Source organism: Vicia villosa, unplaced genomic scaffold (assembly GCF_029867415.1).
Source record: "Vicia villosa cultivar HV-30 ecotype Madison, WI unplaced genomic scaffold, Vvil1.0 ctg.001055F_1_1, whole genome shotgun sequence".
Taxonomy (NCBI): domain Eukaryota; kingdom Viridiplantae; phylum Streptophyta; class Magnoliopsida; order Fabales; family Fabaceae; genus Vicia; species Vicia villosa.
This window is the reverse complement of record NW_026705464.1, coordinates 19192-32198: the sequence shown is the minus strand read 5'-3', so window position 1 is coordinate 32198 and position 13007 is coordinate 19192.

Below are 13007 nucleotides of genomic sequence, written 5' to 3'. Positions count from 1 at the left end.
TTATCCCATAAGGGAAAGGACTACCAAAAAACCTAACTCAGAACAAGAACAAGGTCTTTCGACCAGAGAACAGGGCACGGGAGTCGGTTACGCAAGGGGAAGGTGCTAGCACCCCTCACGCCCATCGTACTCGATGGTATCCACCTACGTTTGTTTCTATCTAAAGGGTGTATCTATGTCTAAACCTAAATGCGAATGAATGCAAAAGAAATACGGGGAAAAGAAGGAATTATTTACAAGTGTGCTCGCTTAGGCCCCGCGACCTAATGCCTACGTATCCCTCCCTTACAAGGAATTAGAGCTACCGTAGTTCGGCTCCATGGTTTCCATTTGTTTTGTGTTTTTTAGTTGAACAGAGGTTAAGGTCACAATCCACGATGCTCGACCTTTGGAGACTTATACGCCTAGTTTGGAATGGACTCAACATGTTCTTAAGCGCCTAACAAGGCAAAAGAATGAACCTGGGTTTGTGTTTTTTATGTAACTACATGATGAACAAAACCCAATACAAGGTTTCGCACCACTTCGTCACTTTGTTTTAATTTGAGCCTTTATTAAGTGTTTTAAATGTTTTTGGTTGAGTGTTTTTTAAGGGAATTTACTTTGCGATTAGAATCACATAAAATGTATAATGATCGAGAAGCAGATTAGGGAATGAATCCCACTCACTTCTATCCCATTATATTATGTTCAAGAAACATATTAGGGAATGAATCCCACTCATTTCTATCCCATTAATTAATGTTTGAGAAACAGATTAGGGAATGAATCCCACTCATTTCTCTCCCATTAAGTAGTGACCGAGAAACAGATTAGGGAATGAATCCGTCTCATTTCTATGCCACTAAGTGATTGAGAAACAGATTAGGGAATGAATCCCACTCATTTCTCTATCACTTTCTTGATGTGATTCGCATCTTTATTTATTAGTGTTTTAAAGTTGAAAAAGGATGAACAAAGGGGAACTAACATATTCTCTGATCTACGTTATTCTAATCTAAGTCTAATGGCCCTAAGGTCAAGGATAACTATCCTAACCTATCTCAATTCCTCTTAACAAAGAAGGAAGAGTCTAAGGGAACATGGCAAAAGAATGGAGTTACAACTCCAACAAGATGAGAAGAGAGCCCTAGGTCAGTAGCAAACCAAGGAAATAAGTGTCCTAAATCAATCACAAAAGCATCATGACATCACACGAAAATATTCGCAAGAAGTTACCAAAGTATCGCCTAAATCGTTACTTAACAATTAGCGAACAAACATCGAACAAACATCCATTAATCAAAACAAAAATGAAATGAAAACATGAACAAAGCTTCAAGTCAGTAGCTATTAGTTCACTTATATGTCCAAGGCCTTATACCAATCTATGTTAGTCAATTAACTCAAAACAAACAAAGTTCTATCAAAACTATACAAGATTAAGTCAAAACTAGTTAGAAGAATTCAAATTAGGAGTGAAGTTAGAAAGATGTATTTACATGGTAGAAGTCAGTATCTAATGACCTCTAATAGGTGTCTAAACAATCATGGAATCAAGTCACAAAGTTTTATACAAAATTATAGGTCATTTAGACAAGTTATGGTGCAATTGTTAACCAAAGGTAAGTTATTTACATGTAAGAAAGAAAAATCAAGTAAAATAAGAAAACATGACTTAAAAAAACAACTCCAGGTCGAAGGACCTCTAAGCATCCCTAATTATATGTGCAAAAGGTACCAACATTATTGCGCGGACGCATTTCAATTTGAGGGCACAAACGTCGAAATTATCTATTAGAAACGCATGTTAATCGAGTTAAACGAAACTAACCAAATAACAATCAAAACAAAGAATTAGGAATTCATTTTTTACACACAATATCATGGATTAGTCTACAATAGCCATACAAAAATTGGTGATTAAATTCTGATCCTAAGGTACTAAACGAAATTAATTTGCAAAACCTATCAAAACCAAGAGAAACATGAACATACCAAAGTAAATGATTTATTGAAAATATCAAACTAATTTCTAAATATCTATAAAAAATACTACCATTATTTACACACATAGAATTATCTAACACATATTTTTATTTATTTTTTATTTGAAGGAAAACTGGTCAACGAGTCAAAAGTTATGGGAGAAACAATATTGAAAACAAAATCTAAATCTGCCTAACAGTAGGGGTGTACTAGCAATTTCGCATTGAACTAAAAATCTCTTGCAATGGCGCATGGGCCAGAAACATGGGGGTGTGGAAAATAAATTGTTAAGGCCCGTATATGAATCAAAGGTCATGGCCCACCAATGAACACAAACACATTTCCATTCAGCATTTATTTTGTTTATTCTTTATGTCAGCATGCCATTTATATATTCTTATGCTATGACTTACATGCATTATGCTTCGTAACAATTATCAATGGGGCAAGAAAATTTTAAGTCACAAAGGACAAAGCACTAAAGCCTCCACCAGTCACGTTATGCCACCTCACGTTCTAATCATTTAAGCTATACAGGATAACCAAGAAAATGGGAGTATGGACCAATGATACAATGACACGCAGGCAAACGGAGGAAAAAACAAGAATCCATGCACAGACGCCGGAGACGTTTTCCGGTTGTCTTCTCCGGCGGTTCCCACGGTGGAGCCGGACCAAATTTTCCAGAAAACTCAAAAGCCACCACCTTTACACTCGGAATTTCACGCCGAGTACGGATCTGCAATTAGTTCCTTCTAATTCCTACTCTATTCTCTTATCCGAAAGCAAAATTAAAACCCTAGCTTCACAACAAACTCACCAAAGAACAAACTAAGCACTTCGATCAATTTCGATCCATTCACAGAGTTCAAAAGGACGATTCATCCATCCAAACAACAAGTTTCACAAGCAAACCGAATTCATATTCAAAGGCAACGAATCATGCATCATATGCAACACCTTCAATGCAAACATGGTGGTCTAAATCCTAACCCAATCCCTGATGACGGGTTCCAGGCCTATATGCTTCTAGAGCGAGGGATCCGAATACTTACTTGAAAGGTTTTCTTTTTTGGATCAAGATTTGAAGAGAAACTTTGAATGCCTTCTTTGTTCTTTGATGATGAAGAGCCTTTCTATACGTATCTTGTTCCTTGTTCTTTGATGATGATGAATATGAAGAACTCAGATATGATGAGGGACTTGGATCTTGACATCCTTACTAGTGATGGTGGCAATGATTGTGTTAAGAGAAGGATGATGATGATGGTTGAATGTGATAGAGGAACTGGTGAAAGATGAATGGTGAGGATGAAGGTTGACGTAGTGGTTATAGGTGGTGGTGGTTGCTCGGAGAAGTTTGTTGAGGGAGGTTGTTACGGTGAGAGAGGGATGAAGTGAGAGAGAGTCGTAGAGAGAGTAAGAGAATGGTGAAAGAGAGATGAGATTTTAAACTGGAAAAAAGAAAAATGAAGCTCCCCCCTTGAAATGTGAGGTGTGAATGGTTTATATATGGAGATACACTTGAGTTATGGTGTGATGCAAAGTAGAGTAGTTTCTCACTAAACTTAATGCACAAGCTTGGTCCAGTTTGAGTAAGTTTTCAGAGGTGATTTTTACGTGCAGCACTTGTATGGCCGGATTTGGGAAATAGTGCGTTGTTACGCGTGTTATGCCCCTGCATGCTACAAGAGACATACTTCTCTTCCATGGCAAGAACAACATGCCCATGACCCTGACTTTGCAAGCATGTAGCCCCCTCTCTACTCCTTCATTTGATTCAGATTCATGCTCAATGTAAATAAGGCATGGAGGATAAAAGGTTTTATGTTTGAAGTTTCTTTAAATAAGGCCTTGAGGTACAAGCATTATGGTCACAAATATGTTGGATCTTCACTGCATGGGCCTGCATGGATTTGCATGGGTGTGACTTGGAATTGTGCCCTCGTCTTGGTCAGAACAAGGCTTGGTGAAGTCACAACTTTAGCGCTCTATAAATAGTTCACATCCCAACCAAATTGCGCGATTCTTGACTCAATGGATGGACAACATAGAGATGAAGAGAACCATAGCAAGTTTGTACTTTGTGAGCTTTTATATTTCTCTAAAATCGACCTCAAAGTCAGCATGCCACATGCTTGATCATTTGCATGCGCTGGCGAAGAAGCTGCCTGGAAGCTTGTCTTGACTTAGTGAAATCTTCCAACTTTGAGCCCTTTTACCTCTTGATCCTTGCCCCATATGAAAAAACTCCCAACTACAATGTTGTAGAGGGCCACGAGATACACAACTTTGATGTTGAAAAAAAATCGATTTGAGGGTTGGAACTTGGTCAAAAACCTCTTGGAAGTGGCTGCCTTGCTCATGATAGTAATGACAAAAAAAATAAAATGGTGGGAATGACTCCACCAGGGCTCGAGCACACGCATCAACGCTTCCAGTCAAGTTGCTTTACCATTTGTGCTGCCCATTCATTCATGTATGCTGTTCCTTTATTAATTAAAGTAGTGAATCTTGTTTCTAAATGCCCATTTTACTTTTGAATCTCCATTTTCTTTAAGCCATATCTTTTTATGCAAGCCTCGAATGAAAAAACTCCCAACTACAAAGTTGGAAATTTTCCCAAAAAACGTCATTAGCCAAGTGTAAGCTGTTGATGAAGTGGACTGATCATCCAATGTCACAAACTTCAAAATTTTCCAAGTATGAGAATTTCATTATTTAGCATAGCTTCCAAAAATGGCAATTTTGACAATCCCTTGATTTTATTTGTTTCCTTTGACTCTTCTTGATCAATTTTACACCAAATAGTCAATATTAGCCAGTTGACTCTGATTTTGACTAAAAAGTCAACATCTCCTGATTTTTCTGATTCCAGATGAATCTCCCGATTAATCCGTTTCCGATCTAATTCTCGATCAACTTTCAACCAAGGAAACTCCAATGAATGATATTTCTTCAGGGCAACCATATTTCATACTCAAAATCATCTCCTGATTAAATTTTGACCAAAAAAAGTCAACAGGGTTGACTTTGGTCAAAACCTCAACTTGAAAACCCTAATGAACCTGAAATTTGTATCTTTTAACCAGAGCTTTGACTCGGAGAGAATGAAACCCTGATTTTAGGAGTATGCCAATGGAGATGATCCTCTTCAATAAGGCCTCAGATCTGATTCTTCTTAACCAAGAATTTCCCCAACCTCAGCCTCTTTTTGTCAATTTTCTTGAGCAGTAACTGTGATATGGATGAATGTGTTAGATGAATGACCTATATGAGGTATGTACATGAATGTTATATGAAAGCCAATTGGATATAAATAAATGGGCAAATTTTGGTGTGCAACAGGTACCATGAAGCCAAAGTGTTCAAGAGCAAATGATTACTAAAAAAAAAATGAGTTGCAAGTTACATTTTAATATCCAATCCAATCCAGGTGGTGAATTACAAGTTCAAGTGATGTATTACAAGCTCATTCAAAGGGAAAATGATTCATAAAGGTTCATTACAAAGTGTCCATGCCCATTACAAATTCAAAGTCTTTACAAAAATTACAACAAAAAATCTTGCAGTCAAACTGAACCATGAATTCACCATTGAAAAATGACCAAAGACAACTGCACATTCAGCAACGCAGCACCAACCTTCAAGACCTGCATCAGTTCCGAACCGGTTCAAGATCCTTATACAAACCTACAACCACTTCCCTCATCTTCATTTGTTAAAAATCTGTCAAATAGGAAAACCAGAAATGGAACATCAATATCCCTTTGCATCACCAACAAAAAAGAGTTCACATTCATATTTAAATTCAAAGCAAAGTTTGAAGGCAGCAGCTCAAAAGAATTCTACTAAACCAAGACAAACTCCCTGTAACATGCAAACATGATTCAGACTAATTTCCTAGCAACTAATTTCCAGTCCAGCCAAAAACAGATCCAAAACCAACTACTAACCATCTTATTAACAGACTTTCAAATCAGTTTATAACTAACCACCTAAATTCTGTTATAAACTAACAAAAGGTCCTAACTGTTTCTAACAGAACCTAACTACAAATAACTAACCTTCATCCAAGCTACTAACTGACTAACTTTCGAACTATCAAACTTTCAGCCTATAACTAATGGTCCTAGCAGTAACTAACATTTCAATTTTTACCAACCTGCAACTAACTGTCATAACCAATTAACAGAATCGCAACAAACCAGACTCACTCTCAAATATCCACCCTTCAATTTCCTCAACCGAATCTCAATCCAATGGTTGAAAACACTCTCCCTCTAACTGATTTCACACTCTCTCAAACCTATATAAACTGCTTCACCTCCATAATTCAAAGTTCACGCCATTTCCTCCATTCATCACCTCATCACCATTCACCATCACAAACCATCTTCTTCTCCATGAGCTTCATCATCTTCAACTCTCTCCCTCCAATTCTCTGCAACTCTGCTTCCATTACCACACTCCACCAATTCTCATCTCTTCACTCTTTCCTTCTTCTCCCTCAATTCACTTTGCAACCTCGTTCTTCAATCATCATCCCTCAGCCCTAACACAAAACAACAACAATTCACACGCAGAAGAAAATAGCACACAAAAAGAAGAAGAAACGAAGAACACAGAAGAAAGTAGAACAAGATAGAGCAGTAATTCACGGAGTTCACAGAAAATCAAAATTGAAGAAAGAAGATTGAAGCAGAAGAAGAAGGAACCGAGATATCGTAAAAAACGAAAGAAAGAAGTGTCACCAGGTAAGCTTTAACTTGCTGCATCTTCATAGCTTGTTCGATACTGATTCGTGATGCTTGATACATGTTTGAATGCAATCTTTCTTCGTTCCTTTACTCCTATGCTCGATTTTTGACACTTAGGGTTCTTGATACCTTTTCCGATTTAAGGTCGTTAAAGCCATACGCGAGTGAAATCAAGGTCGGATTATTGTTCAAGATAGACTATAGAGTGAGGTTAGGGCTCCAATTAGAGATTCGGTTGAGCTCCGCCGCCTCCGGCGCGGCGGAGCGATTTCCGGAGACTATTTTGATTGGGAGAGTGAGAGGGTTCGAGAAGCTGAATCGTCACGAAGACCAAATGCCCTTTTTCTTTTCATTTAATTAGTGTTAAGATTAATTAGATTTAGTTAGAATTAATTAGAGTTAATTAGGTTTAATTCGACTAATTTTGATAATAATAATGATGTAAAATTGGGATCATACAATAATCTGGGCCACGAATCCCTATTTCACCCCCATTGGCCTATTGCACCCGTTCTTTTCAATACAAAAATCTGAAACAAAAACAATTGGGCCACGATATGCACCCCAAATTAGGCCCGTTGGCTTTTTCTTATAAATAACAAAATCTGAATAACAACAAAAAACTCTACTACCAGGCCTTGATCTTTTGGGCCTGCACCCAGTTTACTTGTCACACCATCATTCTAATGTTGCACCCCCTTGTCTTCTTACTTTTTCAATTAATTGAATTCATGTTTTACTTAGCTTTTTACTAATTTCTTTTAGATGATTGAATGCTAATTTTTCCTATCATTCTTAGACTTTAAATGTAATTTTTGACATATAAAAATAATCACTAAAATTAGTAGTTTTAGGCTACTTTTTCTTTTAACCTTTTTACTTGTTGTAATTCAATTTCCTTCATAAAAACCATATAAAAAATAGTAGTATTTTAGTTTAATCTTGTACTATATTTTGACTTGTTTCATTTCATGCTTTTTACCAATTTTGTATCATTGCATTACTTGACTTTTGCTTGTAATTGTGCCTTTATTTTGTATGTCCCTTAGATCTTAAGACTTTTAATGCTCCTGTTAGAATTTAGTTACCATAACTTTAGGCTTAGATTAATCAACATAGATTTAGAAACTAGGAATAGTTCCCTCTTTTCATTCTTTTTCTTTTACAACATAAAACATCTAATAAATACTTGAATAAAACTCCCCATAAAAAACACCAAGAAAACACAATAAAGCATTAATAAAAAAGTGAAAATCATTAAAAAGGGAATGGAAGCTTGAATCTCCCTTTCTTTAGGGAATCATTCGAGTGCTTGGATCTCCCTTGCTTTAGGGAACCATTCGGGCGTAAGTTTCCAAATTCTAAAAGACACAAACCAAAGAGTAACTCGAGTTTCCCTTGCCTTAGGGATTTTCTCGAAACACTCAAACTCTCTTTCTTCTCTCCTTTCTTAAGGGCATTGTTATCTCCGCTCCATTGCATCCTAGTCTGTCCCCTTATGCAAGAGCTCGAGCGTTAACTCCGCCTAACTAAAAAACAAAAAAACAAATAGAAAATCTTTAGCCGAGCTACGGTAACTTTGATTCCTGAAAAGGATACGTAGGCAGCGGGGTAGGGCCCGTGCGAGTACAATTCTTTCTTTTCCCTACATTTTGCATTCATTTCACATGTAGACATAGACATAGTTTTACACCCTTTAGATAGAAACAGACATAGGTGGATACCATCGAGTACGATGGGCGTGAGGGGTGCTAATACCTTCCCCTCGCGTAACCGACTCCCGTACCTTGATTCTCTGGTCGCGAGACCCTGTTCCTTCCTTTGTACGTTTTCTGATATTCCTCTCCCTTATGGGATAAATATATTGGTGGCGACTCTGTTCCTTTTTCCGCGAGCGTGCGACAGCTGGCGACTCTGCTGGGGAGGTGGTAGACCTATGCTGGTCCATCTTTAGCGAGTCGATCCTAGCCTATCCGTTTGTTTGTTTGTTTATTGGGTGTGCTATGTTTTGTCTATATGTTGCATTTATTTTTATGTTTTTTGCATGTCATGTTTATTTTCTGCTTGCATATCATGTTTATTTTCCGCATGCATCTGGACTGGATTGGGATCCCCTTCGGGATCACATTTTTTTCTGCTTTGTTTTGCAGGTGGGGGGTTTTTGTGAGGTAAAAGGCCCACTACCCAGGCCAGTGACACATAGGATTAGCGTGGATGCTCATGTTGACTCCCGTGGCTCTTGCTACGATCGAGTTTGACATGGGGTACCACAACTGGGCGAGGTTCTTTCATGGAACACTGTGTCTGGCACGCTTGTTGCCTCAAACACTTTGTACCCCATGGGAACTATAGACCTTAGTGACCATTAGGGACCACTTGTCCGTGTCTAGACTTCATACCCGTGAGATTGGGGTGGGACAGGAAACCTTGGCTCCTACATACCATTGGCTCTTCATATTTGGGGTCGGACCTTTATTTGGTCTGTTCTCATGGTGCTTGATATTCTGGTTTTCTAAGGAGGCGTCGAGCCTTTGATCCTGTGACATTTGGCATGTACAGAGGTTCTACATCATTTAACCAGAGATTGTACAAATGTCACTCAGATTGTGTGGACTGTTGATCCCCTGCTTTTGTATTGTATAACATCATTGTTTTATCCACTTCATTTGTGAGGGATCCTAAAGTCTATTTCCAAAAAAAAAAAGGAGAGAAAAAGAAAAAGGAAATAGAAAAGCAAAAAAAGAAAAGATATTCTATACAAAAAAGGAGAAGCTTTGATTCAAAAAAAGAAAAAATGAAAGTGTGTGAAAAGACTTTAGGATCTCTCATAAATGAAACATGCATTCATACTATCATGCATTTCATGGTTCCATCAGAAGCTTGTGGGGGCCTTTTATACTCATACTTTGACATCAACAAGACAATTGGCTTCTTACCGCTATGTGCTCAAAAGTTAACATTGGAACAACTCCGTGGGGTTTTGACTGAGATAAGAACGGAAATAAGGGCTGACATGAATCAGTGTATGGAGTTTATTCAAGCCTTTTCTCTTTGACAAGAAGAATTGAGACAAGTTCCTCAAAGGCCAAATGCATTGTTGAGATTCTTATTCTTGGTAAGGAGCATTCACATTATTGAAGTCTTCAAGCTTTCTAGTATTGAAATTGACAAAGGTTTCACCTCTTGGAGAAAAGATTGAAAGTCATAAAAGTCGTGACTCTACTGATTCATATGTTGTTGGTTTGTGCCTAATGCCTGATATCAAGAAATGCAAAGATCATCCACTCTCACTCCTAATGATGGATATTGAAGCTAAATTGGTTATCATCTCCTGTACATGTGTGGAAGTTGCTTGGGGCTCCCGATCGAGGGATAAGCAAGACGTACTCTTATCTTGAGCATTGCGTCATTTGCATTGCTCGAATCCCTTAAAGCATTAAAAATTCCTAGGTGGTTTCGTTAGAATCTTCCAAGCGGTAATCAAGAGTGTTCTACACAACGTTTCTCATTCTCAAGGTTCTTCTTCGTATCTCAGTTGCCTCTTCTCGGAACTTCCTTCTTAGTGGCCTTCGCTTGTTAATAGAGACAAGAAGAATACGAGAAACAAATGGATGTGATTCTATTGCCTTGTGCCCATTTACTTCCTTGCCTGTTGGAACTTCAATTGGTTAAGATTCGAGTATTAGGTCTTCTTCACCATAAATAGATCTCCTCAATTTGATGACCATACAAGGTTCTTTCCATTTATGAAGGCGATTACTTCTCCAACATATATGCTTGGGGCTCCCGCAGGAGGGATAAGCAAGACATACTCTTATCTTGAGCATTGCATCACTCGCATTGCTCGAATCCCTAAAACAAGGCCAAAGTTTACGACTCATAGGTGACTTCGTTGGAGTTCTCTTTTGAAGTAATCTGAAGTGTTAGGAAGGAACTGCAGAAACCATTCAAACTCAATAAGTCCAGACAGAGTCAAGTCTCCTCAACAATGGCATTCACTTAGTTTCTTTATTGCATTCTGTGGTGTCGTTTTTTTTTTACCTCCCCGTTTCACTTGGGAGGACGGCACGCTAGACCCTTCACGCGAAATTTGGAAGGAGAATGCGCCCGTGGTGGGATGAATTTTGTTTCAGCTCTTCCTACGATATCACACGAACTTTCTTATTGTCCTACGAGTAGGAAAGGGGAAAAAAGATCTCAACTAAACCCTAGGAGTTTGCTAAGTGTGGGGATTCACCTAGACTAGAAATTCTGGAGTCCGGGAGGTCGGTTATACATAGGGAAGTGTTTAAACACCCTACATATCTGTAGTACTCTACAGGAACCTTCTCTGTGTCTAAATGTGTTTGTGCTGCTAATGATTGGGAAAGTTTCTCCTTTGTGTTAGGAGAAGGAATTGAATTGATTAAAGAAAGACAGACTGACAGACTGACTATTTTTGGTATTTTATTAGCTCGCTGAGATTCCTTGTGAAACTCATGCCTACATATCCCTAATGGAAGTCAGAGCTTAATGTAGTTCGGGGAACTAACTAGGGAAATTAATTATTTTTGGGTGCCTTGCTTGAAGCTCAAGGTTGAAGCTTGAATTAAATCTCTGTTTACAATAAAGAGGCATGAAATCATCTTTACAGAGAGGTATTTGTACTATTCTACCACAAACATTGTAAAGGAGTGACAGAATAACTGAATTCATTTCATTCAAGAGGGGGACCTTACTTGTGTATGTGCAAGTATACCAGTCAAATGCCTCTTAAATGAAAGAAAGATGCTCATCCAAATTAGGGAAAGTTACCACATGTCTGGGTTTTACTGCCAGCTCATGCCTTTCAAAATCCTAAATGGGAGACTTGATTAAAATGTAATGTTTGTTTGTTTAAATGTGGTAGAGTAGTAAAAATATCTCTCTATAGAGATAAGCTATGTCTATCTATTATATAAAAGATTTGACTTTAGCTGGCTTGTATGAGGCCCAAGCTTGAGGCTTTTTGATTGATTGATTATTATTATGACTCTGGGAGAAAACTCCACTGGGGATTTATTTACAAGGGATTTTTATGTTCTGTACAAAGCCCAGAATTGAGGCTGACTCTACTTAGGAAAAATCTATTTTGATGGGTTTTATTTGGTGTTCTGTATAAAGCCCATAATTGAGGCTGACTCTAGCTAGGGAAAACATTATTTTCTGCCTTGTATGAAGCCCAAGGTTGTGGCGGATTCTTAAATAAACTGAGTATGGATGTCTCTAATAGGGAAAAGATCCTAGATGTTAGGAATCTTTGACACATGACATATGGTTTATCTGCCTTGTACAAAGCCCAAGGTTGTGGCTACTGAATGATGAAGGACTCACTGGGGAGACTTTATTATCTGCCTTGCACAATGCCCAAGGTTGAGGCTGACTCTTGACAGGGGAGTTTTATTGTTTGGTGCCTTGTATGAAGCCCAAGGTTGAGGCTAACTGTTTTTTTGTTGATTTTGACTCTACTGGAGAGTTTATTTATTAAAAGACTGTTTTTTCCTTTGGAAGCTAACCCTTTCCAGGGATTTTGACTCAGCCGGTGAATTTGTCTGTTAAAAGACTGATTTTATCATGTTTTTTGGAGGCTGACCCTTTCCAGGGGTTTTGACTCTTTTGGGGAAATTATCTCCTAAGAGAATGAATCTTTGGTTTTGAAAGACTGATGTTGTTGAAATGAAAGAATGATGTTGGAGGCTAACCCTTTCCAGGGGTTTTGATTAAAATGAAGGAATGTGTGGAGGCTAACCCTTTCCAGGGATTTTGACATTTTATTCAGATGTTGGAGGCTAACCCTTTCCAGAGGTTTTTATTAAGATGATTGGCAGAAAGATTATCTAGTAAGACTTCTTGTTTAAAGCCCAAGATAAAGGCTGACACTTACTGAGGATAAGCAAATAAGGATCCTAGACTCTGCTAAGGAAGATTAATGAAGATAAGGGTGACAGAGACTGTCCATGTCTCTCATTCCAAAAATGTACTCAATGTGAAATTGAGACAAACTTAGCTTGTTTAAAGTCTGGTTTAAATTGGAAGAAACTCACCAGGGTATGTTAAAAGGTGACTAAAGACCTGTTCCTATGTTTATAAGAAACCTGATGGGTCCTTGTATTCAAGCTCAAGAGGAAGCTGGAAATGCTTTTAAGAAGCCTGTGGGTTCTTGTACAAAGCCCAAGAGGAGGCTAATCGAGGGTCCTTGTTATAGCACAAGAGAAAGCTATGTAGTTTTGAACTTATTTTGGCTCTAAGGAAATGGGTAAG